General features: G+C 41.6%; 1 protein-coding gene across 1 annotated transcript in view; it reads left to right on the top strand.

Annotated features, from left to right (window-relative positions):
• The window catches only part of srrm3 (serine/arginine repetitive matrix 3), a 113,681-nt gene that overhangs the window by 122 nt on the left and 86,355 nt on the right, over nt 1–27,204 (top strand). Inside the window, exon 1 of the mRNA XM_061963132.1 lies at nt 1–54. This exon is cut by the window's left edge and continues 122 nt beyond it. The gene's annotated coding sequence lies outside the window, so the exon portion shown is untranslated. The remainder of the gene's footprint in view (nt 55–27,204) is intronic.

Below are 27,204 nucleotides of genomic sequence, written 5' to 3'. Positions count from 1 at the left end.
TACACATCAACTGGGAACGCTTGACACCTACGGGGCTGAAGACTCCGGGAAAAGGTAGGAGATTTGAAAGGAATTAAGATCAAGTTGATAATAGCTGACATATAAAACAACTCACTCTTTTTCCTCTGTTTGGGGAACAAGCACGTTGAAGCATGTTAGCATGTCTACGATAGCGTATCTACCGTAGCATATCTACGTTAGCATCCTCCGTTGTTCGTTTCGGTCAACAAAAGGCGACATGCTCGTCGTGCAGACCCGCTCTATTCATCTCTTATACAGTATATTGTATTATATGTATCGCTTTTGTATGTTCTATTTATGTCTTTATCTCTTCTGTTTATGTCGTGATCTCTATATCATCTGCTGCCTCCGGGACAATCGGTCATATTTTTATTTCTTCCAGCTTTTATGAACGCTGCATGAACATTTTGTGGAAGTGTTTATCTCGCAAACACACGTACAATAGGAATATATAGGCTTTATTTTACTTTGTAACATGAAATATTGATAATTTAGCTTGACCAGCAATAAGCTGCTTTTCACCAACAAGTTCATGAAATGTAATTATCAATCATGTTTAATACTTCTTAAAGCTTATAACCAGGCCCGGCCCTAACCAATCTGGCGCCCTAGGCAAGATTTTAGGTGGCGCCCCCCCACATCGGCAGTGAAGTGTATATACTCACAAGAAACCGAATAGCTTTGTCTTTGACCTTTTTTTACTTAAAGAAAGCAAATTAACAATCAGAATAGTTAACAAGATAAAAAAAATATGAATAAATAAATGAATGCAAAAAATAAAAAATGAATATATGAAATACAATATTTTTTACATACATATTGCTTAATTAACATTAATGATGTGCACTTTAACAACTAGGCTTACAACTATACCTAATATATAAAGGGGTGGAAAAGTGACTATTACCTGCAGGGCAAACATTAGCTAACCAGAAGGCAATAAAACCTGCTTAAAAGATCTAATACAAATGTCCCTGAGGAATGTAAGGTGGGAGTACTGTAATTACCTAACGTTACATTATTATTTTCCATAACAATTTAGCCCCCTCCACAATATTAACCCGACGTTAAAACAGAACTAGCTATTTATTGATTAGCAATTGCCGAATCATGTAACATTAGCTTAATGCTAAAAAGCCAGCTACTATCACATTCTGTAACAGACAAATAATTTCATGTAGGCTAACGTTACCTACCTGCTACCTCTGTCTTTTTCTCGTTTCTCCTCCTCTTCTTTTCTCTTTTTTCTTCCCTGGGCACCTGACAGTTTTGGCCGTTTTGACATCTTGTGTTGATTTTTTGATGTGGTGACGTCCAAAAAGAGTCATGATACGGGAAGGGAGGGGGCGCACCGTGCGGGGGGGGGGGGGGGGGGGGGGGGCGTAATATTGTAACAAATAATATTTCTATTATATAGGCTTTACTTTGCATTTTAATTAACGTGGGATTATTTTTTGTATTTAGAAATAATAGTACGGCATGGCGCAGTGGAAGAATGGCCGTGCGCGACCCGAGGGTCCCTGGTTCAATCCCCACCTAGTACCAACCTCGTCATGTCCGTTGTGTCCTGAGCAAGACACTTCACCCTTGCTCCTGATGGGTGCTGGTTAGCGCCTTGCATGGCAGCTCCCTCCATCAGTGTGTGAATGTGTGTGTGAATGGGTAAATGTGGAAGTAGTGTCAAAGCGCTTTGAGTACCTTGAAGGTAGAAAAGCGCTATACAAGTACAACCCATTTATTTATTTATTTACCAACTTTTTTTTTTTTTTCTCCAACATTTGTGGCACTGGCGTGGCGCCCCCTGATGGACAGCGCCCTTAGCATTTGCCTATACGGCCTATGCCACGGGCCGGCCCTGCTTATAACATATGTATTCTATTAATTGTCCTTATTAGAAACGAGACGGTTCAAAATGTGTGTGAATTGTTTTGCAATCTTTTAAATTAATATTAACGAACTGTAAGAATTGATTAATCATGTGCCAATAACTACATGAAAAATTATTATTATTACTTTATTAACCATGATGTCTTATTCCGGGTTCATTATATATATATATATATATATATATATATATATATATATAAATATATATATATATATATATATAGGCAGCACGGTGGAGGAGGGGTTAGTGCATCTGCCTCACAATACGAAGGTCCTGAGTTCAATCCCGGGCTCAGGATCTTTCTGTGTGGAGTTTGCATGTTCTCCCCATGACTGCGTGGGTTCCCTCCGGGTACTCCGGCTTCCTCCCACTTCCAAAGACATGCACCTGGGGATAGGTTGATTGGCAACACTAAATTGGCCCTAGTGTGTGAATGTGAGTGTGAATGTTGTCTGCCTATCTGTGTTGGCCCTGCGATGAGGTGGCGACTTGTCCAGGGTGTACCCCGCCTTCCACCCGATTGTAGCTGAGATAGGCTCCAGTGCCCCCCGCGACCCCGAAGGGAATAAGCGGTAGAAAATGGATGGATGGATGGATGGATATATATATATATATATATATATATATATATATATATATATATATATATATATATATATATATATATATATATATTAGTGGCCGATAAATGCGTTAAATGTAATATTGGAAATTATCGGTATCGTTTTTTATTATTATCGGTTATTTGTATTTTTATTTTTTAATTTTTTATTTTTATTAAATCAACATAAAAAACACAAGATACACTTACAATTAGTGCACCAACCCAAAAAACCTCCCTCCCCCATTTACACTCATTCACACAAAAGGGTTGTTTCTTTCTGTTATCAATATTCTGGTTCCTACATTATATATCAATATATATCAAAACAGTCTGCAAGGGATACAGTCCGTAAGCACACATGATTGTGCGTGCTGCTGGTCCAGTAATAGTACTAACCTTTAACAGTTAATTTGACTAATTTTCATTAATTACTAGTTTCTATGTAACTGTTTTCATATTGTTTTACTTTCTTTTTTATTCAAAAAAATGTTTTTAATTTATTTATCTTATTTTATTATTTTTTAAAAAAAAGTACCTTATCTTCACGATGCCTGGTTGTCCAAATTAGGCATAATAATATGTTAATTCCACGACTGCATATATCGGTTGATATCGGTATCGGTTGATATCGGTATCGGTAATTAAAGAGATGGACAATATCGGAATATCGGATATCGGCAAAAAGCCATTATCGGACATCCCTAATATATATATATATATATATATATATATATATATATATATATATATATATATATATATATATATATATATATATATATATATATATATATTACTTGTATTACTTCTACCTTGATTTATATGGTTTTACCTGCTTATGATGGATATTTTGGCTACTCCTAAAATACAAATTATTTTATTTAATATCATATAAGTTAACCACGGGACAGTATCTTACAGTGGCCAACAGGTCATAAACAAACAAACAAACACCATTAAACAAATGCAAAGGAGAAATGCTGCAAATTGAAAATGCTGCTATTACATCAATGCTGCATCAGGAAATCAAATACAAGAGAAACATGCTACAAATGTCACGATGGAGGCGCTGGATATTGAGTCCGAGTACGCCATGTTCTGCACCTCTATTGTTGAGGCGGCCGATCGGAGCTGTGGCCGCAAGGTGGTCGATGCCTGTCGTGGCGGTAATTCCAAAACCCGCACCAGCGGTGAGGGATGCTGTCAATCTGAAGAAAGAGTCCTATCGGGTACGTTTGGCTCATGGGACTCCCGAGGCAGCCGACATGTATTGACAGGTCAAGCAGTGTACAGTTTCAGGGGTGGCAGAGGCAAAAATTCATACATGGGAAGAGTTTGGGGAAACCATAGGACAGGTTGGGTAGACTATGTTTCCCAGCTGGCCTGTGAATGCCCCGGGATCCCCCGGACGAAGTGGATGGGAAGAAGGAAGCCTGTAATTCTATACTTAGGCTGCTGCCCCCGCGACTTGACCTCGGATAAACGGAAAAAAAATAGATGGATGGATGAATAGTGCTTCAATTCTATTGTTGGGTCATTTAGCTATTTAAATGTTGTTGCAAGGACGTAAAATACGTTAGGTATTCAAAGATAGAGAGGAAAGGGAAGATAAACTGTGACAAAGAAAAATGTAGCCATTTGGATGGTGGGACTTGATTACTCAAAATATTGGGAGAGTGTCACGTTTCTACCGTGTCAACCAGATAATCAATAATGGATGGGATCAGTGTCGAGTTTCATCAGGTGATCCTGGTGTACTTTTGTGCGTGTCTAACAATTGATACTGCACAAAATCCTTTGCATTTTGCAACATATTCACAAAACAGAATGCAGTAAATGAAAGTTACTATATTGTCTTTAGAATATAATTTCTCAAATATTGACCTTGCTTCTAATAAACGGCCTATACAATTATTATTAAGTCCCTCCCTCCAAAATAAATTTACCTCAGTTGATAGACACTATTAATGTCAGTGTTGGTTGTGATCTTTTAAGTTTCGAAATTGACAAAACAGATGTTCGGACAGTCATTTTGAAGTTTTGGGTTTTCATGACCTCATGTATACGCCCCACTTCTTCACTGATAACAACTTTGTAAAACAAAAAATGACTTTGTTACACATTTAAAAATGAAGCCTGGATCAGACAGCTACAGGCGTGGGAGCAGAGGTTTTTTCATTTAATTTAAATGTGGTGAATAGGCTAACCAAGCATAATGGCCTGTTAAAATGGGACTGTAAAGTTTGTACTAACAGTGCTAGAAATTTCAGGGTACTTCACAATGCAAAGCATTATATTTGATCCTCAATAATGGTAATATCTTGACATGTTGATACTGTAATATGATTGAAATGAAAAGAAAGCAAAAATAAATTTCATATCTTATATGTTGCATATCTACAACTCATTTTGCATATTGTAGCGCCTTTGTTTTTTAATTCTTCTGTACTAATATTGTGGCTCCGAAATGACAACACAGGCACGGCTTTTTAAAGACGGGCTCTTTACTTGGGTTTATGCCGTGAAAACTACAGGACAAGACATGAAATACAATGTTTTAGACATAAATCAGTCACAGGCAAATAAAGTGCTAAACAAAATAGCTACCTCGTGGCCGCCTGCCACTTCGGAGGTTCTTGGGCAGCAAATATTTCAGTCTTGTGCATACTAAATGAGCGTACAATAATTAAACCAATGTACTTTATAAATATACAGAACAATTCGACACAATATGACAAATACCTTGTTCAGCTAGCTAAATGTTCTTGCTGCTGCTGATGGCTCGCTCAAAGTTCTTTGCATGTCTGGGCGAATGCAGGTCTCGCAACTTCTAATAGTAAACCAAAACCTCGCGAGAATAGCGGTGTAACAAAGGAAATAAATTGCCCTTTTTATAGTAAACAAAATATGTCTTATTTACAAAAAATGTAACATGAATTCACAACCATAATCATTTTCAACAAAAAATATTAACCCTTAAAACAAAAATATTAAGTGTAAGTTTCAACAACACTTACACTCCCACCAAAATCACTCATCGTCTCTCAATGTGATTTTTTAAGAAGTATCCTGGTTAGAGTCTGTTTTACTGTGTAAGTCAGTCTCAAGTAGGGTCACGACTTTGTGAATAGGTCTTTCTAGGTATATCAGTCCCGTCAGTGGTTTCCTTTTGTCAAAAGTGGTTTCACTGGTCTTCAACTTCACCTTTCGAACTTTGCCGTCTGGGCTTTCCAAAGTTTCTATCACTCGAGCTAGTTTCCATTTACATCTTGGAGCGTTGTCATCCTGTATGATCACAATATCATTTACTTGCAGGTTTCTTGAAACTTTCTGCCATTTCTGTTGCTGTTGGAGATTCAACAAATATTCTCGCCTCCATCTTTGCCAAAATTAATTTGCTAGAAATTGCACCTTTTTCCATCTTTTGTTCAAGTACAAATCATCCTTGCAAAACTGTCCTGGAGGGGGAAGAATAACTGAAGATTTCATCGTTAATATGTGATTGGGAGTTAGTGGTTCTGGACCCGTGGGATCATTTAGATATTCAACACTTAAGGGTCTACTGTTGATGATTGCCATTGTCTCGTAAAGTAGTGTTCTTAAACTAGTTGTATCGAGTCTGTTTGAGGACTTGTCAAGCATTGCTGTAAGTATGCTTCGCACTGTTCGAATTTGGCGTTCCCAGATACCTCCCATGTGGCTTGCTGATGGAACGTTCATCACAAATTCGCAACCAATGACTCTTTGTGGTTCTTGATCCATGTCTTTCATTAACTCCGAAAACTCTCTCCTAGCACCCATAAAGTTTGTCCCTTGGTCGCACCTTAATTGTCGGAAAGGACCTCTTATGGCGATCAGAGTTCGAAGGGCATTCATGAAAGCATCTGTCGATAAGTCATCGAGTGTTTCAATGTGCACAGCTCGCGAACATAAGCATGTGAACAATAATCCATATCTTTTGACTTCTTTTCTTCCATCCTTTACTATGAATGGGCCGAAACAGTCGATGCCACAGTAGGTAAAAGGTGGCGCTGTTTCTGTTCTCACTTCTGGCAAATCTGCCATCTGTTGGACATTTGCAGCTTTTCTGTAATTTCTACACTTAACACAGCGGTAGATGTGCGATGAAACAACATTTCCACTTCCTAAGATCCATATTCCATTTGCACGCAATTCATTTGTAGTAATGCCTCTTCCTTGGTGATGTACACGTTCATGGTAATGTTTGACGAGTAGGGCTGACACGTGAGATTCTTTGGGAAGAATTGCGGGGTGTTTCACATCATGATGTAAGGCTGATTGGGATAATCTTCCTCCCACCCTGAGAACATCTGACTTGTCCAGGAAAGCATTCAACTGTACTAGTCTGTTGTGCTTGTGTAGAGAATTTTCTTTTTGAGATCGGATTTTCTTTATTTCCTCAGAGAAAGCTTCTCTTTGCACTAGCTTGATGATGAACACTTCTGCATCCTTTCTCTCTTCAAGATCTGTGACTTTGTTCGTTCTTTGTTGGATACCTTTATATTCTTTGATGAATCTCTTGAGTCTGGCGATGGCCTTTATTGCTCTTGACCAATCGGAAAATTTCTGTAAATGCTCTAGCACTGGGTTTGCTTCCTTTGACTGTGTTGTGTGCGTGTGACCTTTACGGAGTTCGGGATCCGTTTCTTCGATCTCTCCCACCATTTCCTTATTGACTGGAATATCTTGTTTCCAAAAGAAATCTGGGCCTTTTAACCAGTTTGATTCTTTCAGCTGAGTTGCACTTAAACCTCTTGAGGCATGATCAGCAGGGTTGTTTTCTGAGCTGACGTGCTGCCATTTTTCAGGACTTGTGCTTTGTCTTATTCGTTGGATTCGATTGGCGACGAATGTGTGGAATCTTTTTGCATCGTTGGATATGTATGCCAATACGACTTGTGAATCTGACCAATAATATTCCTTGAGATTTTCAATTTCCAGTTCTCGCTTGATTACATCTGCATTGCGGACTGAAGTCACGGCTGATGATAGTTCGAGTCTTGGTATGGTGGTTTGTTTAGTCGGTGCAACTCTCGCTTTACCCATGACTAGTGAACAACTGATTTTTCCTTCTTTACTTATTGCTCTGAGGTATGAACATGCGCCATAACCTTCGAGGCTTGCGTCTGAGAAGTTATGTAACTCGTACTGTACAACATTGCTGTCTTGTGAGTAACTTCGTGGGATTTTCAGAGCTGCCAGTTTGGGCAGGTCTCTCAACCATGCTTCCCACCGTGGTAGAATGTGGTCTGGGAGATCGTCGTCCCAATTTACTTTGTCTTTGCACAACGTTTGGAGTATTTGCTTTCCAATCAGTATGAATGGGGCGACAAACCCAAGGGGGTCATAGACTGATGCAACTGTCGAGAGCACCCCTCTTGTCTTTGACTTGGACTCTGAATTGGAATTCATCTGCTTCAATACACCATTGTACTCCGAGTGCGCGTTCAACGTGGGGTTCTCCAAGAGCCAGGTCTTGGTCTTTGGCTTGAGCTTGTTCTTCTTGGGGAATTGCTTCGAGCACTTCTTTATTGTTTGACACAAACTTATGCAAATGGAGTTTGCCTGTCTTGCAAAGTGCTCTTGATTCTTCAACCAGCTTTATGGCTTCAGCTGTTGACGTTACACTAGTAAGTCCATCATCAACGTAAAAACCTCTTTGGATGAACTTGACAGTCTCTTTGCTAAACTTGTCTTTACTTTGAGATACGAGATGTTTGAGTCCAAAGTTACAGCATCCGGGAGAGGAAGCTGCCCCGAAAAGGTGCACTTTCATCCTGTACACTGAAGGTTCGGAGTTCAAATCACCTTTGTCCCACCAGAGAAATCTCAGGTAGTCTTGATGTTCCTTGACAACATAGAATTGATGGAACATTCTCTCCACGTCACACATGAAGGCAATGGGACCCTTTCTGAAGCGGCATAACACTCCGACCAGTGCGTTGGTGAGGTCTGGTCCAGTCAGAAGATGATCGTTGAGAGATGTTTCCTGGAAACGGGCAGAACAATCAAAAACCACGTAGAAGGGCTTGTTGACAGTTATAGCCGATAAGAAGGCCAACTTCACAATCGAGCATTGGTGGTAACTTATCTGCTAGCTTTTCCAGATGAGGCCACCTCAAAGCGGTTTCAGACGTCGGGATATGTGACCTGTTAACTGGGATAAACTCTCTAGTAAAGACTGGTGGTAATATGATTTTCTTTCCCCACTTATATCCTCTGACTTGAAGGTTTACCAGCTTCTCACATGGTATAACTGTTGACTTGTCAGACATAGTAGATAGCCGCAGACTGGCTTTGCTTTTATCTGTGTTGAGATCTTGAGCTACTTCATCCAAGATGAAAGATGTATCGCTCTGTGAGTCGAGAAGCGCATACACTAGAACTTCTTTCTCTGGGTGGTTTGTGGATGAGACCCAGACAGGTAGTATAGAGGATGTCAATGTGCTTGAGGTGTCTTGAGTTACCCTGTTAGAGATTGCGGTAGATTTGTCTTCATCCATTGTGACTTTAGTGTCTACTTTGTCTTGAGAGTTATCTTCACTCTTTGCAGGTGTTGCCTTTTTACGTTCCATGAACTTGTCGTCATGCAGACATGTAGGATGTCTCCTTTGACATTTCTCACATGTGCTCCTTTTATCGCACTTCTTTGAATGATGTCCAGTCTTTAAACATCCGAAACACAGCTTTTCTGTCTGTGCAAACTTGATAAGATCTTGAACCATTTTTTCCGTGAACTTGAAACATTTATCAAGCGTGTGGCCATTCCTTTTGCAGAAGAGACAGGTTACAGTATATGTGTGACCTGAGCTTTTTGAGTGACTTGAGTTTGTAGTAAACGCTTCTGCTTGAATGACTTGACTGCGTGAATGTTTGGGTTTACTTGTGTCCAAACCTTTGAGTGCTTGCATTGAGGCTATGGGATCGCACGCTAAGTCAGCTTCCATAGACACAAACTCCACAAACGTGCGGAAGGATGGATACTCTCCATTATTTGTTCGTCTTATTTTCATGGCTGTGCGGTTCCATCTTGTAGTCAACCAATCTGGAAGTTTCAACAAGAGTCTCTGAATTTCCATACAATCATTGAGAACTTCTAATGCCTTTATGTGTGGTATCACAGCTTCACAACTTCCAAGAAAGTCAGCAAATTCCCTTAACTCACTTCCATCTTTGTAGCTTATTTTCGGCCAACCATGAAGCTTGTCTCTGAAGCATTTTCCTATGGTGAACAGATCTCCAAAACGCTTTTCCAGCACTTTCCAAGCTGAGTCGTACGCTTCATCTGTGCCTAATAGGAAAAATCCTTCTACTGCTCTTTTTGCAGATCCACCAAGATACTTCCTGAGATAGTAAAGTTTCTCATTTTTGGGAATGTTCTTTCTTTCAATTAAGGATTCGAATGACAACTGCCAGTCTTTGAACTTTAGTGGGTCTCCAGTGAACAATGCAGGTTCTGGAGTTGGAAGTCGATTTGCACTTATTGCTTCTGCTAGTATGCTAACTATATCCGAATTTGACTGTGGTTGCGTTACAACCATTTGAACTTGTGTGTCTTGAGGGATGAATGGTGGACTTGATGCTTTGAGTGTTTGACTTGTGGCCTTTGCTTGTATGATAGGAGTTTGTTGAATGTGTGGAGCAAACGCATGGCTTGTAGCATGAAAGACTTGGGTTGTGTTTATAGCTTGAAAGGGAGTGCTTGGTGTGATAGGGATTGCTTGGGTTTCACTCGCTGCTTTAATACTGTGTAACAAACTTCGACTTTCAGCAGTACTTTCAACTTCAGCTAGCTAAATGTTCTTGCTGCTGCTGATGGCTCGCTCAAAGTTCTTTGCATGTCTGGGCGAATGCAGGTCTCGCAACTTCTAATAGTAAACCAAAACCTCGCGAGAATAGCGGTGTAACAAAGGAAATAAATTGCCCTTTTTATAGTAAACAAAATATGTCTTATTTACAAAAAATGTAACATGAATTCACAACCATAATCATTTTCAACAAAAAATATTAACCCTTAAAACAAAAATATTAAGTGTAAGTTTCAACGACACTTACAAATATGGTAAAGCTGTATTTTAATTTGAACTTCATTTTTACTGACAGTTTAGTTAAGAAACATAGTTATTAATGATTCAGTTTTTTATTATATATCATTGTATGTAGATTTATTTTTGGTCAGTAATTTATGAGTTCTTAATGCGATATATTTGATTAGTATTTATTTTTCTAATCAGCCTGACCTAAGTCTAGGGTTTATGTGTTAAATAGATAATCATCTTTGTGATTATCATTTGACATGGTTGTTAAGATGTTAAACTGTAAGTAGTACTATTTAATATGATTCAAATCCAGATTCAGATTGTTAATTCAGTGGTAATATTTGTGTAGGCCCCGGGCCCCTCTGTAGTTTAAAAGCCAGGTCCCGAGGTACAAAATGTTAAGAATCCCTGTCTTACAGAATGTTGTGGTGTATTTTTTTGCAGGCTTCACAAGATTTGGTGTTGCGTTTTGATCCAAGATGGCTGATGCAGCAGTCCACATCTTTAGATATGTAACAACATATTGCACAATGTACCAAAGGGCAAAATACAGTTTAATGTGAGAAAAAAACAACATTAAAATGATATAGAATGATTTGATTATCTTATTGTAAGATTACATTTCACATTATATTGATATATTGTCACACTCCTAATAGCTGCTAGCCAACATTAGTGTAAATTAGGGCTGCAACGAACGATTAATTTAATAATCGATTAATCTGTCGATTATTACTTCGATTAATCGATTAATAATCGGATAAAAGAGACAAGCTACATTTCTATCCTTTCCAGTATTTTATTGAAAAAAACAGCATACTGGCACCATACTTATTTTGATTATTGTTTCTCAGCTGTTTGTACATGTTGCAGTTTATAAATAAAGGTTTATTAAAAAGAATAAATAAAATAATAATAACAATGATAATAAAAATAATAATAAATTGCCTCTGCGCATGCGCATAGCATAGATCCAACGAATCGATGACTAAATTAATCGCTAACTATTTTTATAATCGATTTTAATCAATTTAATCGATTAGTTGTTGCAGCCCCAGTGTAAATACATTAATTCTCCAGATTGTGTTACAACACTATTGGAATGTTCAGAAGATACGTTTCCTAATTCATCAGTACTTTGAATATTTATTTACTTTCCAATGATTGATTAGGTAATCTATGTAATACAGGGGGTACCGGATGAGGGGTATTGTTATGTTTATTAAGTGGGGCTCGGCATTAGTGATTGTTTACATCAGTGTAAGCTTTCGTGATGATAGACCACATAGGCTGAGATCCGTCGATTATTGCTTTGTCTTTTTTTAAAAACAAATAAATAATTAACAGTGCAAATGACAAGAAAATAACTGTATTAATAATCCCCAGTTAACACTCTTCAGCCATGCTGAATATTTGTGTGCATCTTCTCTGAATGAACATTTAACCATCCTGTGTGTGAGTGACAGTTTCTCACACAGTCAAACCAAAACATCATCAGAGCTGAGCTGCACTGCGGGGAACAATTCTATTTATTGAGCAATGATCAACAGAAGATCACAAGCAGGAAAAGAGAGAATGTGAGCAACAATACCGCTAAAAATAGGATGCAGACCTTTCACCATTTCGTTGCACAGCAAAACAGAATTGATATCATCCCATACCTCTGTTGCTCTGCTACAGGAATCTGCTATTAGGAGCAACATGGACCCAAAATAAGCATTCGCTTGCTACCTCATAGGCGGTGTGCTGTGTGCTATGTGAGCCGGCTGGATCTAACTTTGTCGCACAGCAAGGGCTCCTTTCGAGAGGGGCTGGACTCTCTTCCACTCTGGTGTTGCAAGCAGTGGGAGGTGACGAGCTGGGGCGGAAATTCTTGTTGCCCCTCGGCTCAGTGCCTTGATTGATTGATTGAAACTTTTATTAGTAGATTGCACAGTACAGTACATATTCCGTACAATTGACCACTAAATGGTAACACCCGAATACATTTTTCAACTAGTTTAAGTCGGGGTCCACGTTAATCAATTTATGGTAGAGTATGTTGGAGTTTAACCCAGTAGATGAGAGTTTTTTCTCTCCACCTTTGGGTGAGGGGACGGGTCCTGACTGTTATTTGCGCTTACGCACCAAACAGCAGCTCAGAGTACCCACCCTTTTTGGACTCCCTCGAGAGAGTACTGGAAATTGTGCTCCCCCAGGTGACCACCTTGTTCTGCTGGGTGACTTCACTGATCACATTGGCCGTGACAGCGAAACCTGGAGAGGCGTGATTTGGAGGAACGACCGCCCAGATCTGAACTCGAGTGGTGTTTTGTCATTGGACTTCTGTGCATGTCACAGATTGTCCATAACGGACACCAACTTCAAACAAAAGGGTGTCCATATGTGCACTTGGCACCAGGACACCTTAGGCCGCAGTTCAATGATGAATTTTGTGGTTGTGTCATCGGATTTGTGGTTTCATGTTTTGGACACTCTGGTAAAGAGAGGGGCAGATCTTTCTACCGATCACCACCTGGTGGTGAGTTGGCTCCGATGGTAGGGGAGGATACCGGTCAAATCTGGCAGGCCCAAACACATTGTGAGGGTCTGCTGGGAATATCTAACAGAGTCTCTCATCAGAGAGTGTTTCAATTCCCACCTCAGGAAGAACTTTGAGCATGTCAGAAGAGAGGCGCTGGACATTGAGTTCAAGTGGACCATGTTCCGTACCTCTATTGTCGAACCAAGCTCTGGCCGCGAGGTGGTTAGTGCCTGTTATGGCAGTAATTCCAAAACCCGTTGTCAAGCTGAAAAAGGAGTCCTATAGGGTCCTTTTGGCTCATGGGTGTCATGTCTGTATTATCATGTTTTGTTTTAAGTCATGTTTTGTTTAGTTTCTGTCTTTTCACTCCCTTGTCTGGTCACCATAGCAACCATTGGTTTTCACCTGTCACGTCACGCACCTGTTTCACGTTTTGAGTCACGCACCTGCTTTCACTAATCATGTCCATAGTATTTAAGTTAATTCATTTTCTGTTGTTCGGCCTGACGACATCCCCGTATTTATGCCCCCTGTCACACTCTGTCCTCCGCTGCGCACTTCATGTCCATGCCAAGTAAGTTTTGTTTCGATTCATGCCACAGTTAGTGTTTTGTTTAATTGTTCATAGTTTTTTGCCCCCGTGCAAGTCTTTTGTTTTCATTAGTCAAGTTTGTACATCCGCCTTGAGCGCGCCTTTTGTTCGTTTGAGTGTTATTATTAAATTATGTATTTACCTTCATGCCGTGACCAGTCCAGTTCATTTGCACCACGGGAGAACAAACCAAGCCACAGTCCAAGTCCTGACAGATGTCGTCAGCAAAAAAGTTTTCCCGCAGATGACATCACGCCGCCGCCTTGTCATGACGTCACCCCACCCACTGGTGATGACGTCAGAGACCAAGATTTTTTTTTAAATTCTGTTAACTTTGTCTATCAGCCACCACCAAAGGACTTTTTTGCCAGAATCAGACACTTTCAGAACATTTTTTCACAGACCCGCTCACCGGGACAGTCCTTGCCCCCCAAGACTCAAGCCCCTCCCCCGTCACAAAATGTTTCTTTTTTTCCGCCCACACAACACCAGGTGGGGGAAAAAGAAATATTTTTTGGACAATTTAGTGGGGAGGATTCTGCCCCCCTCCTGACCTCCCTCCACCCACACCTAAAAACGGTTCCAGACCGCGGGGAGCGCGTCTGGTATCCGCTCCTTGAGGGGGGGCTAGGGCTGGGAACTGTACAGGTGGGGTGACTCAGCTTCGCCATGCCAAGCCGCAACCCCCAGCTAGACCACCTCCACCTGCACCAGTAGCTCCACGACGCCAAGCTCCGGTACCAGCTCCACGACGCCAAGCTCCGGTACCAGCTCCACGACGCCAAGCTCCGGTACCAGCTCCACGACGCCAAGCTCCGGTACCAGCTTCACGACGCCAAGACCCGCCATTAGTTTTTTGCCCCCGTGCAAGTCTTTTGTTTTCATTAGTCAAGTTTGTACATCCGCCTTGAGCGCGCCTTTTGTTCGTTTGAGTGTTATTATTAAATTATGTATTTACCTTCATGCCGTGACCAGTCCAATTCACTTGCACCTCGGGAGAACAAACCACACCATAGTCCTAGTTATGACAGATGTCGTCAGCACAAAAGTTCTCCCGCAAGATTGGACGAAGGAAGGTGGGAGCTCCTGCGCGCGATGGAGGAGGAAACGCTACGCTACTCCTCCGTGGAGCGCAGAGACCAGATGTGGGGGCCAAATGGAGAAATGGTGCCATTGAACTCCGTGTGGCCCCACGACGTTGGCACGTCGCCCCAGCCGCGGAAACGTCGCCCAAGACGGAGGACGTTTGGGAAGACTTCCGCGAGCAGTCAGGACACGTCACTCCCGCAAGCTCCTCCCCCTCCGGGCGGAAGCAGGCTGCTGCCAGCCCCGCTGCTCCAGGATGACGTCACGCCATCACCGGAGGATGACATCACAGAGCAAGATTTTTTTTTCCTCAAATCTCTTTTTTTTCAACCGCTCCCAACCAAAGACTCCATGTCCATAACAAAACTTTATCAAGATAAGTTTTTAGAATTCAGGTCTAGTCAGTCACAGCCATCCCAATTTCATGCCCCGCCCCCCAAGACTCATGCCCCGCCCCCCAAGACTCAAGTCCCGCCCCCGTCACATTTTTTTTTATTTTTTTCCGCCCACACAACCCCAGGTGGGGGATAAAGAAAAATATTGTGGCCAAAATAAAGGGGAAATTTCTGCCCTCCCCCGCCCACCCCTACAGAGAGTTCCAGACCGCAGGGAGCGCGTCTGGTATCCGCCCCTTGAGGGGGGGGCTGGGGTCGGGAGCTGTGTAGGTGGGGTGGCTCTGCATCACCACGTCAAGCCACAGCCTCCAGCACGACCGCCCTCACCAGTCTACCGACCCGTCAAGCCACAGCCTCCAGCACGACCGCCCTCACCAGTCTTCCGACCTGCCAAGCCGCAACCCCCAGCTAGGCCACCTCCACCTGCACCAAGGCTAGCACCAGCTCCACCACGCCAAGTTCCTCGCCAAGCTCCGCTACCAGCTCCACGACGCCAAGCTTCGGTACCAGCTCCACGACGCCAAGCTCCGGTACCAGCTCCACGACGCCAAGCTCCGGTACCAGCTCCACGACGCCAAGCTCCGGTACCAGCTCAACAAGTCCAAGACCAAGACCCTCCACGCCAAGACCCTCCACGCCAAGTGCCGCCAGTCGCAGCTCCACGACGCCAAGTGCCGCCAGTCGCAGCTCCACGACGCCAAGTGCCGCCAGTCGCAGCTCCACGACGCCAAGTGCCGCCAGTCGCAGCTCCACGACGCCAAGTGCCGCCAGTCGCAGCTCCACGACGCCAAGTGCCGCCAGGCCAAGACCAAGACCAAGACCCGCCATGCCAAGACCAAGACCCGCCATGCCAAGACCAAGACCCGCCATGCCAAGACCAAGACCCGCCATGCCAAGACCAAGACCCGCCATGCCAAGACCAAGACCCGCCATGCCAAGACCAAGACCAAGACCAAGACCCGCCATGCCAAGACCTAGACCAAGACCAAGACCCGCCATGCCAAGACCAAGACCCGCCATGCCAAGACCAAGACCCGCCATGCCAAGACCAAGACCCGCCATGCCAAGACCAAGACCTGCCATGCCAAGACCAAGACCAAGACCAAGACCCACGCCTAGACCAAGACCAAGACCCACGCCGAGCTTCGCCGCCGGACGCGCCACGCCGAGCTTCGCCGCCGGACGCGCCACGCCGAGCTTCGCCGCCTGACTTGCCACGCCGAGCTGCCACGCCTGCCAAGTTGTCGACGCGCCTGCCTCCTCGTCGGCCACGGATATGGCCGCTACCTGGTCGCCCGCCACACCAAGTGCGCCCACCTCCCAGTCGGCCACGAATGTGGCCATTCCCTGGGCGCCCGCCTCGCCTGCTGCAGCGGCGTTCCACTCGCCGCCGCCACCTAATTCTGCCCCGGTGGATACGGGGACACGTGGTCTGGCGACCCACCGCCATGTCCCCCTCCCGCCCTCCCATGACTTTTGTTAAGTTTTTTCTTGGACATCTAGTATCTGTCCTGAAGGGAGGGGCTCTGTCATGTCTGTATTATCATGTTTTGTTTTAAGTCATGTTTTGTTTAGTTTCTGTCTTTTCACTCCCTTGTCTGGTCACCATAGCAACCATTGGTTTTCACCTGTCACGTCACGCACCTGTTTCACGTTTTGAGTCACGCACCTGCTTTCACTAATCATGTCCATAGTATTTAAGTTAATTCATTTTCTGTTGTTCGGCCTGACGACATCCCCGTATTTATGCCCCCTGTCACACTCTGTCCTCCGCTGCGCACTTCATGTCCATGCCAAGTAAGTTTTGTTTCGATTCATGCCACAGTTAGTGTTTTGTTTAATTGTTCATAGTTTTTTGCCCCCGTGCAAGTCTTTTGTTTTCATTAGTCAAGTTTGTACATCCGCCTTGAGCGCGCCTTTTGTTCGTTTGAGTGTTATTATTAAATTATGTATTTACCTTCATGCCATGACCAGTCCAATTCACTTGCACCACGGGAGAACAAACCACACCATAGTCCTAGTTATGACAATGGGATCCCAAAGGCAGCAAACAGGTACCGACAGGCCAAGCAGTGCGCAGCTTTGGCGGTTGTAGAGGCAAAAACTCTCACATGCGAGAAGTTCAAGGAAGCCATGGAAAACAACTTCCGAACAGCTTTGAAGTGATACTAATAATAATAGATTATATTTGTAAAAGCACTTTTCATTGAGTAAACAACCTCAAAGTTCTACAGTGCATTTAAAAACAAAAAACAAAACAACAACGCTAGAACCACAAATAGCTGCCCCCAATAAGTAAAATATATATATATATATATATATATATATATATATATATATATATATATATATATATATATATATATATATATATATATATATATATATATAAACTAGAACAGCCTAATAGCTAGAATTATCTAAAAAAAAAAAGAAAAAAGGCTTTTTTAAAAAGAAGGGTTTTTAAGCCTTTTTTATAAGCATCCACAGTCTGTGGTGCCCTCAGGTGGTCAGGGAGAGCGTTCCACAGACTGGGAGCGGCGCAGCAGCGAGCCCGATCTCCCATAGTTCGGAGCGTTGTCCTCGGAGGTTGGAGGAGGTTAGCCTGTCCGGAGCGGAGGTGTCGTGTGGAGGATTTGGGGGTGAGCAATTCTTTGAGGTAGAGGGGGGCATTTCCATGGAGGCACTGGTGAGTTAGTAGGGAGACTTTGTATTCAATCTGAGTGGAACAGGAAGCCAGTGAAGGGATTTGAGAACCGGTGTGATGTGGTCGTATTTCCGCACTCTCATCAGGATCCTCGCAGCACTATTTTGTAAGTACTGCAGCTTCTGGATGTTCTTGCTGGGGATCCCGACAAGAAGTGAGTTGCAGTAGTCTAGCCTGGTCTATTCAAGTTTACTAGAGAGGAGGCTATGCCGGATATTCAAACCTCGGATTTAGGAAGAGCAGTGTGGTTATAATTCTGGTTGTGGAACTGTGGACCAGCTCTATACACTCGGCAGGGTTCTTGAGGTTGCATGGGCGTTTGCCCAATCGGTCTACATGTGCTTTGTGGACTTGGAGAAGGCATTGGACCGTGTCCCTCTGAAAGTCCTGTGGGGAGTGCTCAGAGGATATGGGGTCAGATTGTGACGGTCCACTCCCTGTATGATTGGTGTCAGAGCTTGGCAGTAAGTCGCACCTGTTGGCAGTAAGTCGCACCTGTTTCCATTTAGTGCCCTTTGTCACCAATCCTGTTCATAACTTTTATGGACAGAATTTCTAGGCACAGTCAAGGCACTGAGGGGGATCCGGTTTGGTGGCTGCATGATTACGTCTCTGCTTTTTGCAGATGGTGTGGTCCTGTAGGCTTCATCTGGCCAAGATCTTCAGCTCTCACTGAAATGGTTCGCAGCCGGGTGTAAAGTAATTGGGATGAGAATCAGCACCTCCAAGTACGAGTCCATGGTTCTCACCAGGAAAAGGGTTGCGTGCCATCTTCAGGTTAGGGAGGAGATCTTACCCAACGTGGAAGAGTTCAACGAGCAAGGGAAGAGTTGATCGGGAGATCAACAGGCGGTGTGGCGTCTGCAGTGATGGGACCCTGTATCGATCCATTGTGGTGAAGAAGGAGCTGAGCCGGAAGGCAAAGCTCTCAATTTATCGGTCAGTGTATGTTCCCATCTTCACCTGTGGTCATGAGTTTTAGGTTATGACCGAAAGGACAAGATGAGTTTCCTTCGTTGGGTGACGGGGCTCTTTCTTAGAGATAGGGTGAGAAGCGCTGTCATTCGGGAGGAACTCGAAGTAAAGCCGCTTCTCCTCCACATCGAGATAAGCCAGATGAGGTGGTTCGGGCATCTGTTTAGGATGCCCCCCAAAGGCCTCCCTGGGGCACGTCCCACAAGTAGGAGGCCACAGGGAGACCCAGGACACATTGGGGAGACTACGGCTGGTCTGGGAAAGCCTCGGGATCCCCTGGTAGAAACTGGATGAAGTGGGTGGGGATAGGGAAGTCTGGGCTTTTCTGCTTCGGCTGCGGAGTAAGATGGATGGATAAGTGGTTTTTACTAATTAGTATTAACATATATATATTTTTCATATCGTTTTGCTCAATTTTTATAATTTAGATTATTGTACAATGTATCACAGGCCGTATACTAGTATGCTAGTCTTTCAACTAGGGAAAGCTAATTTTTAGCTACTTTTTAAAACATGAGTACACTCTCCAATAACAGATATAAAATATAAAGATGCTAGATTGTAGATTCTTTGTGGAGTTTGCATGTTCTCCACATGACCACGTGGGTTCTCACCGCATACTCTGGCTCCCTCCCACCTCCAAAAACATGTACCTGGGGACTGGCAACACGGAATTGGGCCTAGTGTGTTAATGTAAGTGTGAATGTTTTCTGTCTGTCTGTGTTGGCTCTACGATGATGTGCGGACTTGACCAGTGTGAACCCTGCCTGCTGCCCGAGTACAGATGGGATATGCTTCAGTCCACCGGGACCCCGGGAGGGACAAGCGGTAGAAAATGGATGAATGGACTATACACTATACATCAAAGAAAAAATACGAGACAATGCTTCAATTCATCCAATGTTCATCTGATTTATAGAAACAACAATTATGTGCAAGAAGTGGGTCATTGACACTGCACCTGTTAGTTACAATGCACAATGTAGAATAGAATAGAGTTTTGTTGTCATTATTACAGTGAACAGGTTCAAAGAACAACGAAATTGGAGCAGATCCCCTAAGGTGCATACACAATAATTTAGTAATATAAATAATAAAAAAGATAAGAAATAAGATATGTATCTATATATATGTATATATCCACACACATGCATATATCCATACATATGCATACCGGTATATAAATACATATACACATACAACATTATTGCACATTATAGTCCGAATGTGCCTTAAAAATAAATAAATAAATGGCCAAACCATATTAGAAAAGTATTTTTTTCATTGCACTCACACAGTAATTTGTAAAATACAATGTGTATGCTAAGTGCCTGTCACTTGGGTCCAAAAAAGTTTTTTTAATATGACTAGCATTTGTGATGAGGGTCTCCATTGGTCACAGTAAGTGCAACAGCTCTTAACTGTCAGTGCCTCACATGCAACCACAGACCTGTGTTTTAGTCATAGTGTAAACTTGCCTGACTTTCATGCAGGCAGCGTGGGTTCAGTTCTCACTCCTTCATGTGACTGTGACTGCTCTTCAGTACCTACAGTATACTTCAATGAGTATTGCTCGGATTTTACTGAGGTCACGTCTGGCTCATGTCCCGCCCATTAAATATGCGTGGTGGTCAAGCTAGCTCTGTTCTCAATGGGTAATAGGCGCTATTTAGCCTTTCTCGAAGAAAAAACGCTCCATGCGTGTGTTGTTTTCGACTGTACGAATCGTTCAAATCGCGAAAAGGAGGGAAGAGTGCAAGATTTTACGAAACAACGGCGAAAAAAGCATGCAGCTCACACTCCAGTCCAAGGGAGCAGAGTCGAAGAATGAATGAGTTTGCAGTGATCACTTTGTTAAAGGTTTGTTTGATATACTTTTAATGTTTATTATTTCCCATTTTAGTATTATCTATATATTATTTGTATGTCTTAAACACATGTTTGCTACGAGTGTTTTGAAAAGCACCAACCCGGTGGGTCAAAATAGAAGAAAGCAAATATGAGCAAAAGAGAAAGAGTTAAGCCTTTACTAAAGGCATCAATCAAAAAAATGAAGCTTTTAGCACATACACAATGTTGACATCTATAGTTATATTTTGATAAAGACGGGAAAAAATAAACTACTTGTTAACGGCACAAACAACAGCAAAAAGACAACAAACATTGCAATAGATGCAAAGTAAAATCATAAAATGCGACCTTATCCGAGCAAAATTGATCATGCATATTTATACGGGAGAGTCTTGATACCAATTTCTTTGATCAAACCACACACAAAGAGGTTCTAGACCTCCATGCTTTTCCAAATTTCTGTTTGTTTTGGCATATGTCTAGGAACGCGACCAACGTATAATCCTTGATATCACTCGACAAATCTTTTTTTGATTAAGTATCGGGATTTATTCCATTGCATAGTTAGATTTTTTTTTGCTCGTATCTGCTTTTTCAGGAAGATTTAAGCCCCTTTTGTACTCGGATAGTTTGCGCCCTGCTTGCTGTACAAAGGCTATCTTAGCTCAACATGTGACCAGTCAAACAAATAAAAACCCCGTTTCCATATGAGTTGGGAAATTGTGTTAGATGTAAATATAAACGGAATACAATGATTTGCAAATCATTTTAACCCATATTCAGTTGAATATGCTACAAAGACAACATATTTGATGTTCAAACTGAAAAACTTTTTTTTTTTTGCAAATAATCATTAACTTTAGAATTTGATGCCAGCAACACGTGACAAAGAAGTTGGGAAAGGTGGCAATAAATACTGATAAAGTTGAGAAATGCTCATCAAACACTTATTTGGAATATCCCACAGGTGTGCAGGCTAATTGGGAACAGGTGGGTGCCATGATTGGGTATAAAAACAGCTTCCCAAAAAATGCTCAGTCTTTCACAAGAAAGGATGGGCGAGGTACACCCCTTTGTCCACAACTGCGTGAGCAAATAGTCAAACAGTTTAAGAACAACGTTTCTCAAAGTGCAATTGCAAGAAATTTAGGGATTTCAATATCTACGGTCCATAATATCATCAAAAGGTTCAGAGAATCTGGAGAAATCACTCCACGTAAGCGGCATGGCCGAAAACCAACATTGAATGACCGTGACCTTCGATCCCTCAGACGGCACTGTATCAAAAACCGACATCAATCTCGAAAGGATATCACCACATGGGCTCAGAAACACTTCAGAAAACCACTGTCACTAAATACAGTTTGTCGCTACATCTGTAAGTGCAAGTTAAAGCTCTACTATGCAAAGCGAAAGCCATTTATCAACAACATCCAGAAACGCCGCTGGCTTCTCTGGGCCTGAGATCATCTAAGATGGACTCATGCAAAGTGGAAAAGTGTTCTGTGGTCTGACGAGTCCACATTTCAAATTGTTTTTGGAAATATTCGACATCGTGTCATCCGGACCAAAGGGGAAGCGAACCATCCAGACTGTTATCGACGCAAAGTTCAAAAGCCAGCATCTGTGATGGTATGGGGGTGCATTAGTGCCCAAGGCATGGGTAACCTACACATCTTTGAAGGCACCATTAATGCTGAAAGGTACATACAGGTTTTGGAACAACATATGCTGCCATCTAAGCGCCGTCTTTTTCATGGACGCCCCTGCTTATTTCAGCAAGACAATGCCAAGCCACATTCAGCACGTGTTACAACAGCGTGGCTTTGTAAAAAAAAGAGTGCGGGTACTTTCCTGGCCTTCTGCAGTCCAGACCTGTCTCCCATCGAAAATGTGTGGCGCATTATGAAGCGTAAAATACGACAGCGGAGACCCCGGACTGTTGAACGACTGAAGCTCTAAATAAAACAAGAATGGGAAAGAATTCCACTTTCAACGCTTCAACAATTAGTTTCCTCAGTTCCCAATCGTTTATTGAGTGTTGTTAAAAGAAAAGGTGATGTAACACAGTGGTGAACATGCCCTTTCCCAACTACTTTGGCACGTGTTGCAGCCATGAAATTCTAAGTTAATTATTATTTGCAAAAAAAAAATAAAGTTTATGACTTTGAACATCAAATATCTTGTCTTTGGAGTGCATTCAATTGAATATGGGTTGAAAAGGATTTGAAAATCATTGTATTCCGTTTATATTTACATCCAACACAATTTCCCAACTCATATGGAAACGGGGTTTGTACAATTAACTGTCTAGCCCTAGTTGTTACTGACTTGGTTAAAGTGCCGCAAGGTTATATTCAAGCTTGGTTATTCTAAATTCAGCCTGTTTTTGTCGAGGCTCTACTTTTTTGACATTACTGCTTGGGCAAGTTTTAACGCTTGTGATTGCAGGTGCAAATAAAGTTCCACACTATTGCTATGAATTTATGTCATGCTTACCTTATGGAACTTTGATTTGTCACAGGGACTTACTTATATTGGGAAATGTGATAAAATACACACTACTGTATGTCCAGTATCTCAATGGTTGCACTACCAATACAATGGTTATGGTTATGGTTATGGTTATGGTTTGAGTTTATATTGAACATGCATAAAATTACAACATGATACATGACAATGGCGTACCACAGGTATCTATACTTCAATGATTGTATAAAAGATATTAGTAGAGTTACAAAAGACTTAAAGTTAATATTATTTGCAGACAATACAAACATGTTTTGTTCAGGAGAGAACACACAGAATCTAAAACAAATAACAGGAGAAATTATTAAATTAAAGAGATGGCTTGACAAAAACCTCAGTAAAACTAAAAGAATGCTATTCGGTAACAGTAGAAGAGAAAGTCAAACACAAATACAAATAAATGAATAGACATTGAAAGAGTAAATTAAATCAAACTTCCATGTGTCATTATAGATGATAAAATGAACTGGAAATATCATATACAAAATAGACAACATAGGGCAGCAAGAAATACATCAAAAATAAAAAAAAGCAGATGAATATGTATTGGACCAAAATTCACTTCATATTCTTTACTGCTCACTGGTGTTAACATATCTGAGTTATTGTGCAGAAATATGGGGAATAACCATAAAAGCACGCTTCAGTCATTAACCGTCTTACAAAAAAATATAGCGATCATTTAAACCATTTATTTATTGAATCAAAATTATTGAAATTCCACGATATAGTGAATTTGCAAATATCTAAAATTATGCACAAAGCAAGCTATAACCTGATACCCAAGAGGTATAACAATTCTTCTCAACAAAAGAACAGAAACCTCAGAGAAAAATGTAACTTACATCATTTGTGTGCACGTCAACACTCAAAACCTTTAGTATATCAGTATGTTGGATTAAATTATTAAGTAAAAAAAATCAAACAATGTACTAATACTAGAATTTGCAATACCAGTAAGAATTGCGTGTGAATACCAAAACCGCCGAAACGCCTCACGTCATGGTGAGGGGAGTGTGTGGATGTTGGAACAGTTCTAATCAGTTGAGAAATGTGGAATATGGAGAGGTTCGTATACTGCCCATTTTTCCAGTGGGGAAACATTTCTGGAAACTCCGGGAAAATCGTGAATTTTGGGAAAGGAAAAACATGTTTTGCCTTCGAGATCTCAGAATAGTGTGTGTGTGTGTGTGTGTGTGCATGTGTGAATAGTTGAAAAGTCTGAATCTGTTAAAAAGTGGGCATTGTGAAACTTTGAATATGTCCATTCATTTGTAAATTCCTTTAAATTTGGGAATTTCGGGAAAACCGTGAATTTTTTAAAATATACAATTGTGCTAGAAGCTATGAATGGGGTGGTGTTAGAATTTTTTAAATCGATTGGAACATGTTGACGTAGTAACAGTTTGAATTGAAAATTGGTATTTCAGAATTCCTGGAATTTTGGGAAAAGTGGGAGTTTGTTCTAAAAAAAAAAGCGGGAGTTTGTTCTAAAAAAAAAAAAAATAGGAGCATTGGTTGTCTCAACTAAGAGGAATGCTTTAGGGGTGATATAGTTGGAATTGTTTGAAAAATGTGGACTGCAAAAACTTTTCAGGAAGAGGTGAAAATAGGGCTTTGTAAAACTGGGAATTCTTGGAATTTTTTTAAAATTGAAAAATGGTAGTTTGATTGTCCAAGGTGAGTAGCGTATGTGGATGGTTGAACGGTTCAGCCTATTCATTTTAAATGGGAAACATGACCTAGAAAACCGGGAATTCTGTGAAATCTGAGATATTTCAATATTTTTTTTGGCGAGCTCACTATTCTCGGTCCAGCCGAACATTTAACGGAGCGGCTGTGGAGCGCGCCAAAAATTTGCTGTGCAATTATAATAATAACTACAATGTGCAAGCCGCCAAATCGCCAATACGCGTGAAATGCTTGAATGTGCAGTGTGAGTGGAGTGTGTGGATGTTGGAACGGTTCGAATTGGATGAGAAATGTGGGATATGGAGAGGTTTGTATACCGCCCATTAATTTTAAATAGGGGGTAATTCCTGGTAATTCTGGGTAATCAGGGAATTTTTCAAACCGAACAGTTGGAACAGTTCAAGTCGGATGAGAAATGTAGGATATGCAGTCTGGGAATTCTTGGAACATTTTTTTACTTGGAAAATTGTAGTTTGATTGTCCATGGTGACTGGAATGTGGGTGGTGGAACGGTTTGAATTGGTTGAGAAATGTGGGAATTGTGCAAGTTCGAAAAATGGCTCATTCATTTTCAATGGGAAAAATGTCTTGGAAAACCGAAAATTCTAGTTAATCTGGGATATTTAAAAAAACATTTTTGGGGAGCTGATCATACCCGGTCGAGCCAAACGTCTTGATACTGAAACGGTTCCGATCGGATGAAAACAGTGGGCTCTGGAGCGCGCCAAAGTTTTTGGGCATTTACACAACTACACAACAAGAATCAGTGCAGTTCTGGAAGGAATTGTGTGTGAATGCCACCGCTGAAATGCCCATGTTGAACTGAAATGCTAACGTTAGCATATTAACACTTAGCGTGTGTCACATACCAAGTTATATGACTCTGGGGTAAACCGTTGCAACATGAGCTAAAAAAGTTGGCGTGCTATTGTTAGCATACTAACTGTTAGCATGTGTCACATACCAACTTATATGACTATCAGGTAAACGGTAGCAACATTTGCTAAAAAAGTTACCGGGCTGGCATGCTAACGTTACCATTATTGTGGCATTCACATAATAATAATATATTGAACACATTTTAGTGTAGAACAAATGCACAAAACTATAAATTGAATATTTTTTGGTGCAAAACAACATGTCTGTGAATACATTCACACAACTACCATACAAGCTGAAGCAGCTGCTGGCTGGAGGAATAAACGGCGCTCGTTAAAAGGAGAGGATTATAAAGATGATAGCTTCCACAGACCAAAGTTGAAAAACAGAACCACCCTCAAAGATAGACTGCCATTTATGCCTAAAGGGGCAAACACTAACCACAGCTTGCTCTTACAAAGCTTGGCATATATAATTTTGTTAATGAGAGTTGGCTGGGTTGAAAATGACTTTTTTCTTCCCACAGCAAGGAAAATATTTTGCTCGGATCATACAGGGTAGGTCATGAACTACCAGATTGAAAAAAAAAGTTTTTTTATTATGATACATATTTGAAATTGAACGGCTGTGATCGAAACATTCAAATCTAAATGCAGAAATTATTAAAACAAATGTGGATCATTTCACGAAATACTTCAAAACTGGTCTCTTCCTTTTATGTACTAGCTGTAAATACCTTCATAATTGACTCATTTTCAAAATATAATAAACAAATAAATAATAATAATAATAAATAAAGAGCAGGCTGAGGCTCCACAGAGACTGAAAGGCAGAGTTCTGTACAGGAAACAGATGGCGACAAGGGAGGGTGGGAGGGGTGGTGCACTGTTAGGTGCGCTGCCTGGCTAAAGGTTATTGGACACATGTCCCAGGGGATTAATAAGCCCTTCATAGCTGAAGAAGGCCACAGAAGGGATGTGGGGATGGGAGAGAGTATGTTAGTGGTGATCCATTTGTTCTCTTTTAATGTCACAGCTAGATTTAATTCAGTCAATTTGACCAATGATAGAAAGAAGAAGGTCTGAAAATGAGGACCTGGCAACCATCACCCAAACCTGAGCCAGAAATAAGAGACATCCAGTACACTGGAGTGTGTGTTTTTGTTACGACCTATTTTACAGCAATCTGTTTGACAACAGGATTACATTTACTAAACTTTGGGTGGCATAGGAGTCTATGAGTTGAGTGACAATTGCAGTTTTATTACAACATTGCTAAACATCAAATCCAATTGTGGCTTAAAAGCACATCCATTTTCTACCGCTTATTCCCTTCGGGGTCGCGGGGGGCACTGGAGCCTATCTCAGCTACAATCGGGCGGAAGGCGGGGTACGCCCTGGA

This window comes from Nerophis lumbriciformis, linkage group LG09, assembly GCF_033978685.3.
Source record: "Nerophis lumbriciformis linkage group LG09, RoL_Nlum_v2.1, whole genome shotgun sequence".
Taxonomy (NCBI): domain Eukaryota; kingdom Metazoa; phylum Chordata; class Actinopteri; order Syngnathiformes; family Syngnathidae; genus Nerophis; species Nerophis lumbriciformis.
This window is presented reverse-complemented; position numbering and strand designations above follow the sequence as displayed.